An 11,934-nucleotide genomic window follows, 5' to 3' on the forward strand; every position below is an offset into this window, starting at 1 on the left:
TTACAAATGTCTCGAGTTTACAGGCTTTTCCCCTCATCTGAGATGTGAGTTTTATAATATCAACTAGGCACTGAGCTGTAAATACTGTTTATTTCAAAAAGAAATGACAAAAGAATTGCTGTATTGTGTTATAATGAACTGGTTCATCTTGATTAGAACGAAACTGGATTCGGAGCGGACGGGCCACTTCACTTGATCAGTTTTCTTTCGTTTGTGTCCAGGTCAAACTCGTTTGTCTTTTGGTGCCATTCTTGTGTATTGTGTGACTTCAAGTAGCGGAGCAATCCACAATCGCCATCAGAGTTTTAATGTGTGTTTGTTTGGAAAAAAAATAAACGTTTGAACACGTATTTCTATGAGCTGGAGATGGAGTTGTTTTGTGTGACAAACACGTCTTTATTTTTTTGGAATTTTTTCAGACTCTATTAGAAGTGTGTGTTTTGTATGCAATATGCATTAATTTCGGTTTAGTTTATCGGTAGAGGTCGACCGATATATCGGTTTCCTGATATTTAAGTATTTTCCAATAATCTGGTATAGATTTAATAATATAGGATTCTTCCGATAAATGGCGCCATCTTGTGGGTGTTTTGAGAATTTCGTGCAAGACCGCCATTAAACCATGGGGGGGGGGGGGGGGAAGCAATGTTAGTTGCTTACATTAACTAAATGAGCCTACAATAGCAGACATAAGCCCTTGAAATAAAAAAATGGCCATGTTTTATAAAAAGGTTGACAAAACTAAATAAAAACATAGAAATTATGTAAATAACGTTAATTTAGTTGTAGATTACATTCTCATATCCATTTTTTTTTTTTTTTCCTAATGTCACAAGGAATAATCTGTTTTACTGCTTTGCACGATTCTTTTGTAGTGTGGTTTTGGTGTAGCCTAGTGACATGGCCGCATTAACAACAGGGCTAGGCGGGGCTAAAGCCCCGGGGCCCGAGCAAGGAGGGGGCCCGTGATTGGCCGTGGAGCAGATTGACTATCCATCGGTAACGCTGATTGCCAAAGCCTCACCACGCCCCCCACAAATTAGCCCTGTTATTTAGTGATGCTTTACCATAAATTGCATGCATTATCATGGAATCATCACTATCAATCATTATTATTAAAGTAATTGACCATTCGCAAAGACCAGCCTCCTGTGTGTGATAAGCCAGGCTCTCGCTCTCACGAGTCACGCCACACATGTTCTCACGCAGTGAAAAATACATCGCGGGGCACAGACTAGTAGGCTACGCGCTGACAGACGAGAGAGCAGCTTACTTTTGACATGAAACAAAGTCTCAACTATCAAATATTGTCATTTAAGTAATTTAAACAATACCGTTCTTCAAGTTCAAGTCCAAAGACGTTAACTTTCTACTGACTGTTTTGCTGCCGGACTAAATTTCGGATTCGGCGTTATGATTGGTCAGATCGCCTGTCCATCAAACCCCCGTGGGCGGCAGGGTGAATTGAAACGTCACGTTTGAATTTGGTATATCAAATGCATTTATTCTAAAAGTGTATGATGGAAATTTGTGTTTTTTATGTGCTTTTTTATACTAAGAAGAATAACAATTTGGAATGTAACAATTCCAAATGACAATTTGGAATGTAAAGAACAACATATTAGGCTATAGTTATCTGTTATATTGGGAAAATACCATATACATAAAAAGAAGTGGACTCAAAGTAAACCAAATTTTCAAAATTTTATAAATGACTTTACATTATTTGTACATCTTTCGGAACAAACTAAAAACAAGAAAGAAATGAAAACATGTAATGCTTTGAAAGCACTGGATTTTATGTAAAATGTATTCTTTCTTTTTTTTCCCACTAGAAGCTAATGTTAATGTGACATTGTGAATTTGTAATACCGCTTGTTACAACATTCCTTCTTATGTTCATTCAAGCCCTTGTCTGTTCTAGAAAGGATGCCGCAAAGATATTTAATGCTAATGTATGAGACATCGGCCTACGCTGAGTTTCATTCATTTATGAGGTGCGCGCTCTAGTTAAAGGATAATTCCGGTATTTAACACCTTGAGTCTATATTGTAGTATGTTTTGGATGAACAAGAGTGGTGGACAACATTTTTTTGACAATGGTTCCTCTCTCGAGTTTTTGACTATAAAAGAATTGGCCATGGACCCATTTAACATGGGAGTCAATGTGCATGTCCGAAAATGTCATTAAAACAGCCAATAATGTTCGTTTACAAAACTGTTAAACTCACCGAGTGATTAGTGGTGTTAGTTGATGTTCCAGAAACAAAAAGTGTTGCGAAAAACAGTTTCTGTCGTGTTTTATTCGTCATTTTGTAAAATCCCATTGTTGAAAAAATAGTTCCACTATAGCAAAATAAACGGATTGGAATCATATATTGCGACGATATATTGTTTATAATCATCAACGAACACCACTAACCACTCGGTGAGTTTAACAGATTTGTAAACAAACATCATTGGCTGTTTTAATGACATTTTCGGACATGCACATTGACTCCCATGTTAAATGGGTCCATGGCCAATTCTTTTATAGTCAAAAACTCGAGAGAGGAACCATTGTCAAAAAAATGTTGTCCACCACTCTTGTTCATCCAAAACAAACTACAATATAGACTCAAGGTGTTAAATACCGGAATTATCCTTTAACAATGAAAGTGAAAGTGAAAGCGGCGCGCGGCTCCTCCATCTCACGGTTATTATATTGTCTGCTATATATTTAGCCTACCTTGTATTTGTTAAATACATGCAAATGGTTGATGAAACATTTATTAAAATAAGATACAATTGAATTTACAAAACGAAATTCACTTTAAAGAAAGGCTTTTAACAATGCAATGCAAGTGAACGCGGCGCGCTAGCTCCTCAATGCACGGTTATTATATTGTCTGCTATATTTGCTTTTTATTTATTAAATACATGCAATTGGTTGATTAAATATTTATTAAAATTAAGATACAATTTATACAAAACGAAATTCACTTTAAAGAAATGCTTTCTACAAAGCAAAACTTAATGAAATGGTAAAAACATGTCTGACGATTTATAAAAACAAAACTAATCTGCACTTTAATGTTAAAAGACGTAAATGTTAATAATTTGGTATACAGTCATGAGAGACTTTCATTTTAATTATTTTATTGCTGTATTTTATTTACATCTAATCGAATAGAGGCTTTTACAAAAAAATATGTGCATTTTATATGCTGGAATATGCAGAAATATAAGTTAACAGAAGAAGGACTTTGTTTATTTCGTTAAAATATGGTGGAATGTGCAGAAATTGGTTAAATGTTCAACCATTTTCTTCAAGTCTGAGACTGTTGCATTTAATTTAATTTTTGGTTGATGCAATGTGCATAAAGTTAAAATATTGAAACTAATAAAACAAGTTTTAAAAAAGAGAATGTTTAATTTGATTAAATTTTAGGGGGCCTCCAATAGCTCATAGCCCCGGGGCCCAGTGAGCTCTTAATGCGGCCCTGCCTAGTGTACTAAAATAAACATTCACGAGTGTACCTGACTTCTTCTCACCGCTGATTCCTGATGGTTTAGAGGACAATTACACCGAGTCGCACCCTGTCTTTTCAAAGAATAGTACACAGGCGAGCACGAAGTATAAATGCCTCGTGGGGAGGCGCGCGCGCAGTCAGCAGAGGCGCGCGCAGCGGAGGCTCGCAAACCCATAGACGGCTCTGACAGCGCATAGACTGCTTCTTTTTCCGTTCTGATTGCCGCGCTTGACTTCTAGGTGTGTAACCTTTATTATTGTTCGGTCTGAAACGGCGCCCAGTGACGGATGGTGTAGCAATATTGTTGTCCAGGTGGAAATCGGGAGAAATTCGGGAGAAAGGTCGGTCCGGGAGATTTTCGGGAGGGGCTTTGAAATTCGGGAGTCTCCCGGAAAAATCGGGAGGGTTGGCATGTATGCATTAAACTAGTCAACAATTTAACATAACAGCCATCAATGCACAAATGAGATGTTACATATGCTTCTATTTAGTTAAAATTTTGCGCTAAAAATAGAGACGGAGTTACGTAATCTGTCAAGTCTTGTCCCAATAAAGTCGTAACTTTACATGCATTACATTAAAAAAAAAGAAATTGTATTCACTATTCAGGCAGTTTAGAATGTTTTATGCTTTTTTAATTTGTTAGAATTATTTCTACATGCTATATTCATTACCTGTTTGTTTACCTTATCAAAGATTTTATTTTAAAAAAGACACTTTAGTGACAGACAGTGCACTATATTTTAATACTTTCAGACTATTTATTGATGTAGAAATGTGTTTTGTATGCAAGGAGGGAGTGAAATTGCAAAAATTACAGTGTTTAAAAAGTGTTAAACCAGTTCAGTTCTGATTGTCAAAATATATCGGTTATCAGGCACATAAACATGCAAATAATTGGTATCGGTTATAAAAAAAATCATATCAGTCAATCTCTAATCTTTATTGGGACACAACTTAAAGGATTTCGTGACAGTGAGTTTGTCTCTATTTTTAGCGCCAAGTTTAAATTACATAGGCCTATCAAACTTTTATGTGGCATATCTTATTTGTGCATTAATGGCTATTATGTTAAAGTTAATCAATCAAAGCAAGTTACTTTACCGGTGAACACCGTTGTGCAGTGCTTTAATGGTGGTCTTGTCCACAATTCTGAAGACACCCACAAGATGGCACCAGTTAATCTGATATCACAAAACCAATACTTGTTTATGGAAAAATGCTTAAATCTACTACAGAAATAAACTTTCCATCATCATCATGTCTCTTAGGCTATTTCTCTGGAGTCTGTTAGTCAAGGTTTTGTGTGTCAAACCCACACCTATTGTTATTGGTTTTCAGGGAGTTGGAGATTTATTGACGTGTGGCGACTAACAGGACTGAAGAAATCGTTTTTTATTGCAAAAATAAATAAATATATAATACCAAAATTAAACTTTCAACAATCTAGCGTTTCCAAATTACAGCAGATAGCGTGATATTTACAGCCTATGTGATTAGCTTAAAATGTTTTGATCAAATATGGTAGAAGGTCGCGCATGCGCATTTCCAGGACTGAACCAGGTAAGTAGGACCAAAGTCGACTTCTATATAAAGTCTTCAGTGGTATTTATGAGTGTCGGTGTAAACGTTAACATTTTTGAATTAAAAATGTTATCATTTACATGATTCATGTGACGAGGCAAAAAAAAACATTTTGTTTTTTACATATTAGACATAGCCTATGACTAGTGAATGTGTGGATATTTAAAAATAATTTTTGTTTTACACATTTAATTATTAGCTTTCTTTATATAAAAAGACATGACCCGCTAAAAAAATTTAGTCTTCCTCCAATATTCAAGACATGACTATGGCTTTGATGTAAAGGTATACATTTAAATTATTATAAATTGAGGCAAATACAAAAATACCATAAATCCTCCAAAACTGCACACAGTAAAAACATTAAAAGTGAGTAATATAACGTGTTTGTGTTTTTAAAAAATACACAGAGTTACAACACATTTTTGGTCTGGTTACAAGCTAGTTGGATAGAAAACATTTTTTTTTTGCCCTATGTAGCAACTAACATAGCATTACACATAAGTGATATTGGATTTATTTAGATTTATTATGCACAATATTAGGCAGGATACCTTTATTTCTTTGCACATTTCCCCTCTTTAGGCTCCTGATGATGTCTTAGACCCTTTTCCTTATTCATAATTTAAATTTTTGTTCATTTATTTATTCTTTTTTTATTCTCCCGCTCTTCCAACTGACGTCACCTCGGGTCGCCCTGAGGTGATGTAAACCAAACCCAAATATATGGCTTACTCTAGTCTACACTGCACAAAACTCAGCATTTGAACAGTCAATAGCAAATAATACTTTAACAAATAATTAAAAAATACTTATCGGCTCTGATTCAGAAGACATTTTGGAATTGCCGTTGTGCACATCAGTCTTGTGCTCTCCCAGGTTCAGGACACTGTCCTCCGTAAAGTACGCTTCACACACACGGACATTTGTGTTGTACTGTTCTGGAACAGTGTTGTAAATATATCTTAACCACCGATTCCTAATTGTGTCCAGACTGTCCACTTTTAGAAGGCCAAATAAAGAACTTTTGCTTTCGCGTAGAAACCATAGGGTAGAAACACGCAGCGTCTCCACAAAATGGCGGCGACGACACACCAATTGAAGCCACGCCTTCTTTCTTACGCATTTGGGCGGCATTATGCAAATTGCTAGGTAGTGACGTAGGTCGGCAAGGGAGCGTTCATTCGATCGAGGCGTTTTTGATCTTCCTTTCTCTTCTAGATAAAATAACTCGGTATGCAGATCGTATACGTGCATAAACAGCTACATAACACAATAAAAAAAATAGGAAAACATGAAAACATCATAAACTGGTCAAATCACGTGATCTCAGCAAACGAGGCTTCATATCAAATTATTCATCACTAGGACATGATGTGGCTTTTAACTGATCTTGCCAGTTTTATGTTGTAGCTTAAGATTTAATGACTAACATGTTTGTGTAAAGAGAGTGATAGTTTATTTGATCTAAATAACCAAATATAATTTACGAGATGTCTAATATGTAAGTAAAAGTGTCAGAGGTGTGAGTGTCGCCCTCATGTGGAGAATCCAGGTTCAGTTCTCACTATTGTGGAATATCGTTTTAATTTTAAAGCAACACCAAGTAGTTTTTCAACCTTCATAATATATTTCCAAGACTCTTGTGATGGTACATCGACTTACAATAGGTTGAATGACACGTCTGCCATCGCCTGACGGGGTCTGTATCGCTTTTACTGGCACGACGGAGCTTCGGGGTTCGGGTAGTAACCCGAGCACAAGAACAACTACAAAATTCGACTGCTTTACGGCATACCTCACTTCCCCCACTTCATAAAATACGGACGTGAGAGCCCAACTAGCGTTTGTCACGGCCGAAGCATTCGAAGCATTTGGTCCAGCTTTCGCTAGCGTGAGCTAAAGGAGGAGGAGGGACCGATGCTGACTTGGCCGGACTAGTAGCCTAATAGCTACATAATTATTAGACGGACAAAATCATCTTTTAGGATAATAGTCATTATAGTCTGCAGGCTGATAGTCATGTTTGTTTATTTATTTTTCAGGTGAAACTGTCTTGTCTCAGGCTATAATGCAAATAGATTTTTCAAATTTGCAGATTCATCTATGGTAGCTTGATATTATAATATTGACGATATATGGCTATTACCTACCACACAAACGTTGAATTGAATTAGCATATCCATTATATTACTATAATGACACTGCAAACTTGAGCTACGCGATCTTTTGGTGTTTGAAAAAAATAAAACCCATGAAATTATATTCATATGACATGCTGACATATATGCCACTGTACCTGGGATGAAGACATTGATTTTACGGCAGTAGTAGAAGAATATACTGTTTCCTAACTGTAGGGGGACCCAGAGAGCAAAAGCTACTTGGTGTTGCTTTAAGGTTGAAAATGCTTTTGTTTCATTAGTTTTATTAATCAACTCAGACAAAACTCCAAAAACACAAAGTTTAGCTGAGGAAGCTTCTGGCTCAGCGGTCACTTGGGAATCTCACTTCTGAGGTGAATGTTCTTTAGTTTTAGTTGATGAATGATAAAAAGAGACAAATCTTGTCCCAAAAAGACATGCTGAAGAGTAATAGCTCTGGTGGCTCAGTCCAAATAATAAAGACATGCCCCCCAAAAAAAAGCCCAGTAAGAGTGTCGGCTCCAGTGGCTCAGTGGACTGTGTGTCGCTCCGTCATGTGGAGAGTCCGGGTTCGAATCCCACTCTTTGTGTTACAATGCTTTAGTTTCACTGGTTTTGTCCAATAATAAAGACATGCTCCCAGTAAAAGCAGAGCTGGTGTGGAAGTGCCAGTGGCTCAGTGGGTTGAGCTCATCCTCTCCTGGCGGGAGGATCCCGGTTCGAGACCGGCCTGGACACTGAAGCGTGGATGCGGTGAGGAACACTGATCATGATCCCAGACCAGCGGCGGGAGAGATCGGATCAGGACAGACAAGCTCGGACACGAAGGGGGGAGGGAATGACCTGACTCCTCCCCCTGGGGATTTCTGGGACCGTAACCAGCAGCGGTTATATTTTACAAAACGTTTACTTAACCATTTTAATGGGGAATAATATTCAGCTACTTCTCCTTAAACACAAAAGATGGTCATCCACTAAGACCCCTTCTCAGTCCTCCATCCCTTCTTCCTCTCCACCAGGACCCAGACTACAGCTCCTCCATCCTATCCTCACTTCTCCACCAGTCCCTCATCTGCTGATTTCTTGGAGATCTGACTGGGATTAGAACCAGGAACCTCTGAACCATGAGGCAGCACTCATACCTGTGAGCCACAGATCTCTTGGCTTTCTCCCGCTGGAACTCATACTTCACTGCTGTGCTTCTGCAATAAACCAGTTAAAGTGTGTGTGAGACTAGAACCCGTGTCTCTATCACCACCTCGCACACAGAGAGTGTGTGTGTAACCGCTCGCCCATCATTCTCACTACACTCTTTGGTCATCGACGACTAATGATTGTTAATGACACAGAACTACTTCCCACAAAGAATCCCAGAATCCTGGATCAAATCTCACTCTTGAGGTGGAGGATGATTCAGTTTCATTGGTTCAGGACGATTAGGACAAAAGTCAAAAGTAAAAGACAAAAACAAAAGACAAAAGTAATGTGGACAATCCTGGATCAAATCTCAAACCAGTCCTTGTGTAGAAGACACACAGCAAACCCCCGGTGTCGAAGTCTCACTGAAGCAGAGATAGGTCTTGTCCACACGAACACGGGTATTTTTATAACCGTGACTTTTTTTACGCGGTTCGCCCGTTCGTCCACACGGAGACGCAGTGCCAGGTCACTGCCAGGGTGAGGATCTTCAGAAGCGCCGGTTGCAGTGTTGTCGTGTAGACAGTAAAACCGGAGTTTTTGCCTTGCGACGTCAAAGTGTGCGCCGTTATCCGCTGTGTTTGACGTCAGATTGTGCGCCGCTGACGGCTTCTGATTGGCCAACGTGGCTTTACGGTTAGGGTTATATCGCCGCCTGCTGGTGTGGAATGCTCTTGACGGCGCTTGATAGTGTGTTTTTGCGTTTTCATGTAGACAGAGATTTTTTCAAAAACGCAGGAGGAAAAACTCCGGTTATAAAAATACCTGTGTCCGTGTGGACATGGCCATAGAGTTCATGAGAAACTTCAGTGATTATTGAAGACACCTGATGATCATGAGCAGAATCACTGAAGGAAAGAGAAACACAAGAACTACAGCTTTACATGAAGTCATCTGAGAATACAGTCAATCTCTTCTGCAGCAGATTATGAGTTTAGTAAACACACTATTACACAAACTGATGTAAACCGCAAAGAGTAAAACTGCACAACTAAAGAAACACTGATCACACTAATGTCGACCAAACATGTTCAATAAAACATCGACATCTAAACCTCTGTTAGTTTTCTAAAAGAACTGAAGACGAATAACAGAAATAAAGCCGGTCTGGTGTGTACTAAGAGAGATTGACTGTATTCTCAGATGACTTCATGTAAAGCTGTAGTTCTTGTGTTTCTCTTTTCTTCAGTGATTCTGCTCATGATCATCAGGTGTCTTCAATAATCACTCCATCATCACTGAAGTTCCTCATGAACTCTGTCTCTGCTTCAGTGAGACTTCCACACCGGGGGTTTACTGTGTCTCGGTTTCATTGGTTCTGAATGATGAGTCGAGACAAAACACTCACCAAATAAAGACAAGATTAAAGAAGCTCGTGTGTCTGCGCGTCACTCCTGAACATGGAGAATCCTGGATCAAACCTCACTTCTGAGATGACAAAACCTTTCTGTCATCGGCTCTGAATGATCAACTGACACAAAACTATCCCCAAATAAAAGTGTTGATGTGTGTAAGCTCCAGTGGTCTGAGGAGAATCCGGGTCGAATCTCACTCTTTGTGGTTAAATGCTTTAGTTTCGCCAGTTGTGTCCACATAAACAAGACAAAAGTCCAGAAAGAGAGATGTAATGAAGCTCCAGTGTCTCGGTGGCAGAGCGATCTCTCCTGCTTTAAGCGTCGCTCTTTAACACGGAGAATCCGGGTCGAATCTCACTTTCAAGGTGAAGAATACTTTAGTTTGATTGATCAATTGAGACAAAACTCCTAACAAGAAAAGCTTGAGGAGAAGCTCCAGTGGAGAATCTGGGTTCAAATCCCATTCTTTCTGGTAAAAGTGATTTTTAGATTCACTGGTTTTGTCCAAATTAAAAAGAGGTTTAGTTTTCGAGTAAAGGAGTGTAAGCTCCGGTGGCTCGTGGTTTGAGAGTTGCTCTGTGTTGAAGATCCTGGTTCAAATCTGAGTTTTGTGGTGGAAAATGCTTTAGTTTTATTGGTTTGATTGATCAATTAAAACGAACAGAGAAGCTGAAGAGTTGGAGCTCCAGTGGCTCAGGGAATCGGAAATCCTCGCTTCGAATCCCTGATGGAAAAAATGCTTCAGTTTCTTTGGTTTTGTCCAAATAATAAAGACATGCCGCCAAAAAAAATCACAGTAAGAGTGTCGGCTCCAGTGGCTCAGTGGACTGTGTGTCGCTCCGTCATGTGGAGAGTCCGGGTTCGAATCCCACTCTTTGTGTTACAATGCTTTAGTTTCACTGGTTTTGTCCAATAATAAAGACATGCTCCCAGTAAAAGCAGCACTGGTGTGGAAGTGCCAGTGGCTCAGTGGGTTGAGCTCATCCTCTCCTGGCAGGAGGATCCCGGTTCAAGACCGGCCTGGACACTGAAGCGTGGATGCGGTGAGGAACACTGATCATGATCCCAGACCAGCGGCGGGAGAGATCGGATCAGGACAGACAAGCTCGGACACGAAGGGGGGAGGGAATGACCTGACTCCTCCCCCTGGGGAGTTCTGGGACCGTAACCAGCAGCGGTTATATTTTACAAAACGTTTACTTAATCATTTTAATGGGGAATAATATTCAGCTGCATTTCCTGGATTAAAAAAATTGCTCCACCACTAAGACCCCTTCTCTCTCCTCCATCCCTTCTTCCTCTCCACCAGGATCCAGACTACAGCTCCTCCATCCTATCCTCACTCCTCCACCAGTCCCTCATCTGCTGATTTCTTGGAGATCTGACTGGGATTAGAACCAGGAACCTCTGAACCATGAGGCAGCGCTCATACCTGTGAGCCACAGATCTCTTGACTTTCTCCCGCTGGAACTCATACTTCACTGCTGTGCTTCTGCAATAAACCAGTTAAAGTGTGTGTGAGACTAGAACCCACGTCTCTATCGCCACCTCACACACAGAGAGTGTGTGTGTAACCACTCGCCCATCATGGCCGACTCTCTCCGCTCAATATAACCAGCAGTGATTTGCGCAAAACTTTTGCGATATTTTTCATATGTCGACAAAAAAGTTATGCTTCATTAACCGAAGTTATGCGACTAAACGTCACTTTTTCCTCTTGCGATAATCATTCCAGAAATCATTCCAATATCTCAGCCACCGCACTGGGCCTTATTATTCACGGAAGCGGACGTTGTCCAACATTAATAGCAAGGAAAGCCCTTGATACTCATATGAGGAGTTTCTCAGCTTTGAGGTCTTGATTGTGGCATTTCTTTGTTGTTTATAATCCAGTATTCTCGTAATATTTCTGCCTTTTATGAGTTTATTAAAGAACTGTCTCCTCTTCTGTCCAAACACGCCGCGTCCTCTACGTCAGGTGACTGTTTTCATTGCAGTTTTGAGAAACATTTCTTTTTCGAATTGCCTGAAAAACCACCTCATGAATTTTTGCGCAATTTATGTTTCCATGCTGTGTTTTTCAATTCACAATTTCAAGGGTTATGGAAACGCGGCTACTGATGCTTGAGGACATTATAAATA

This window comes from Phoxinus phoxinus (assembly GCF_949152265.1).
Source record: "Phoxinus phoxinus genome assembly, chromosome: 9".
Lineage (NCBI taxonomy): Eukaryota > Metazoa > Chordata > Actinopteri > Cypriniformes > Leuciscidae > Phoxinus > Phoxinus phoxinus.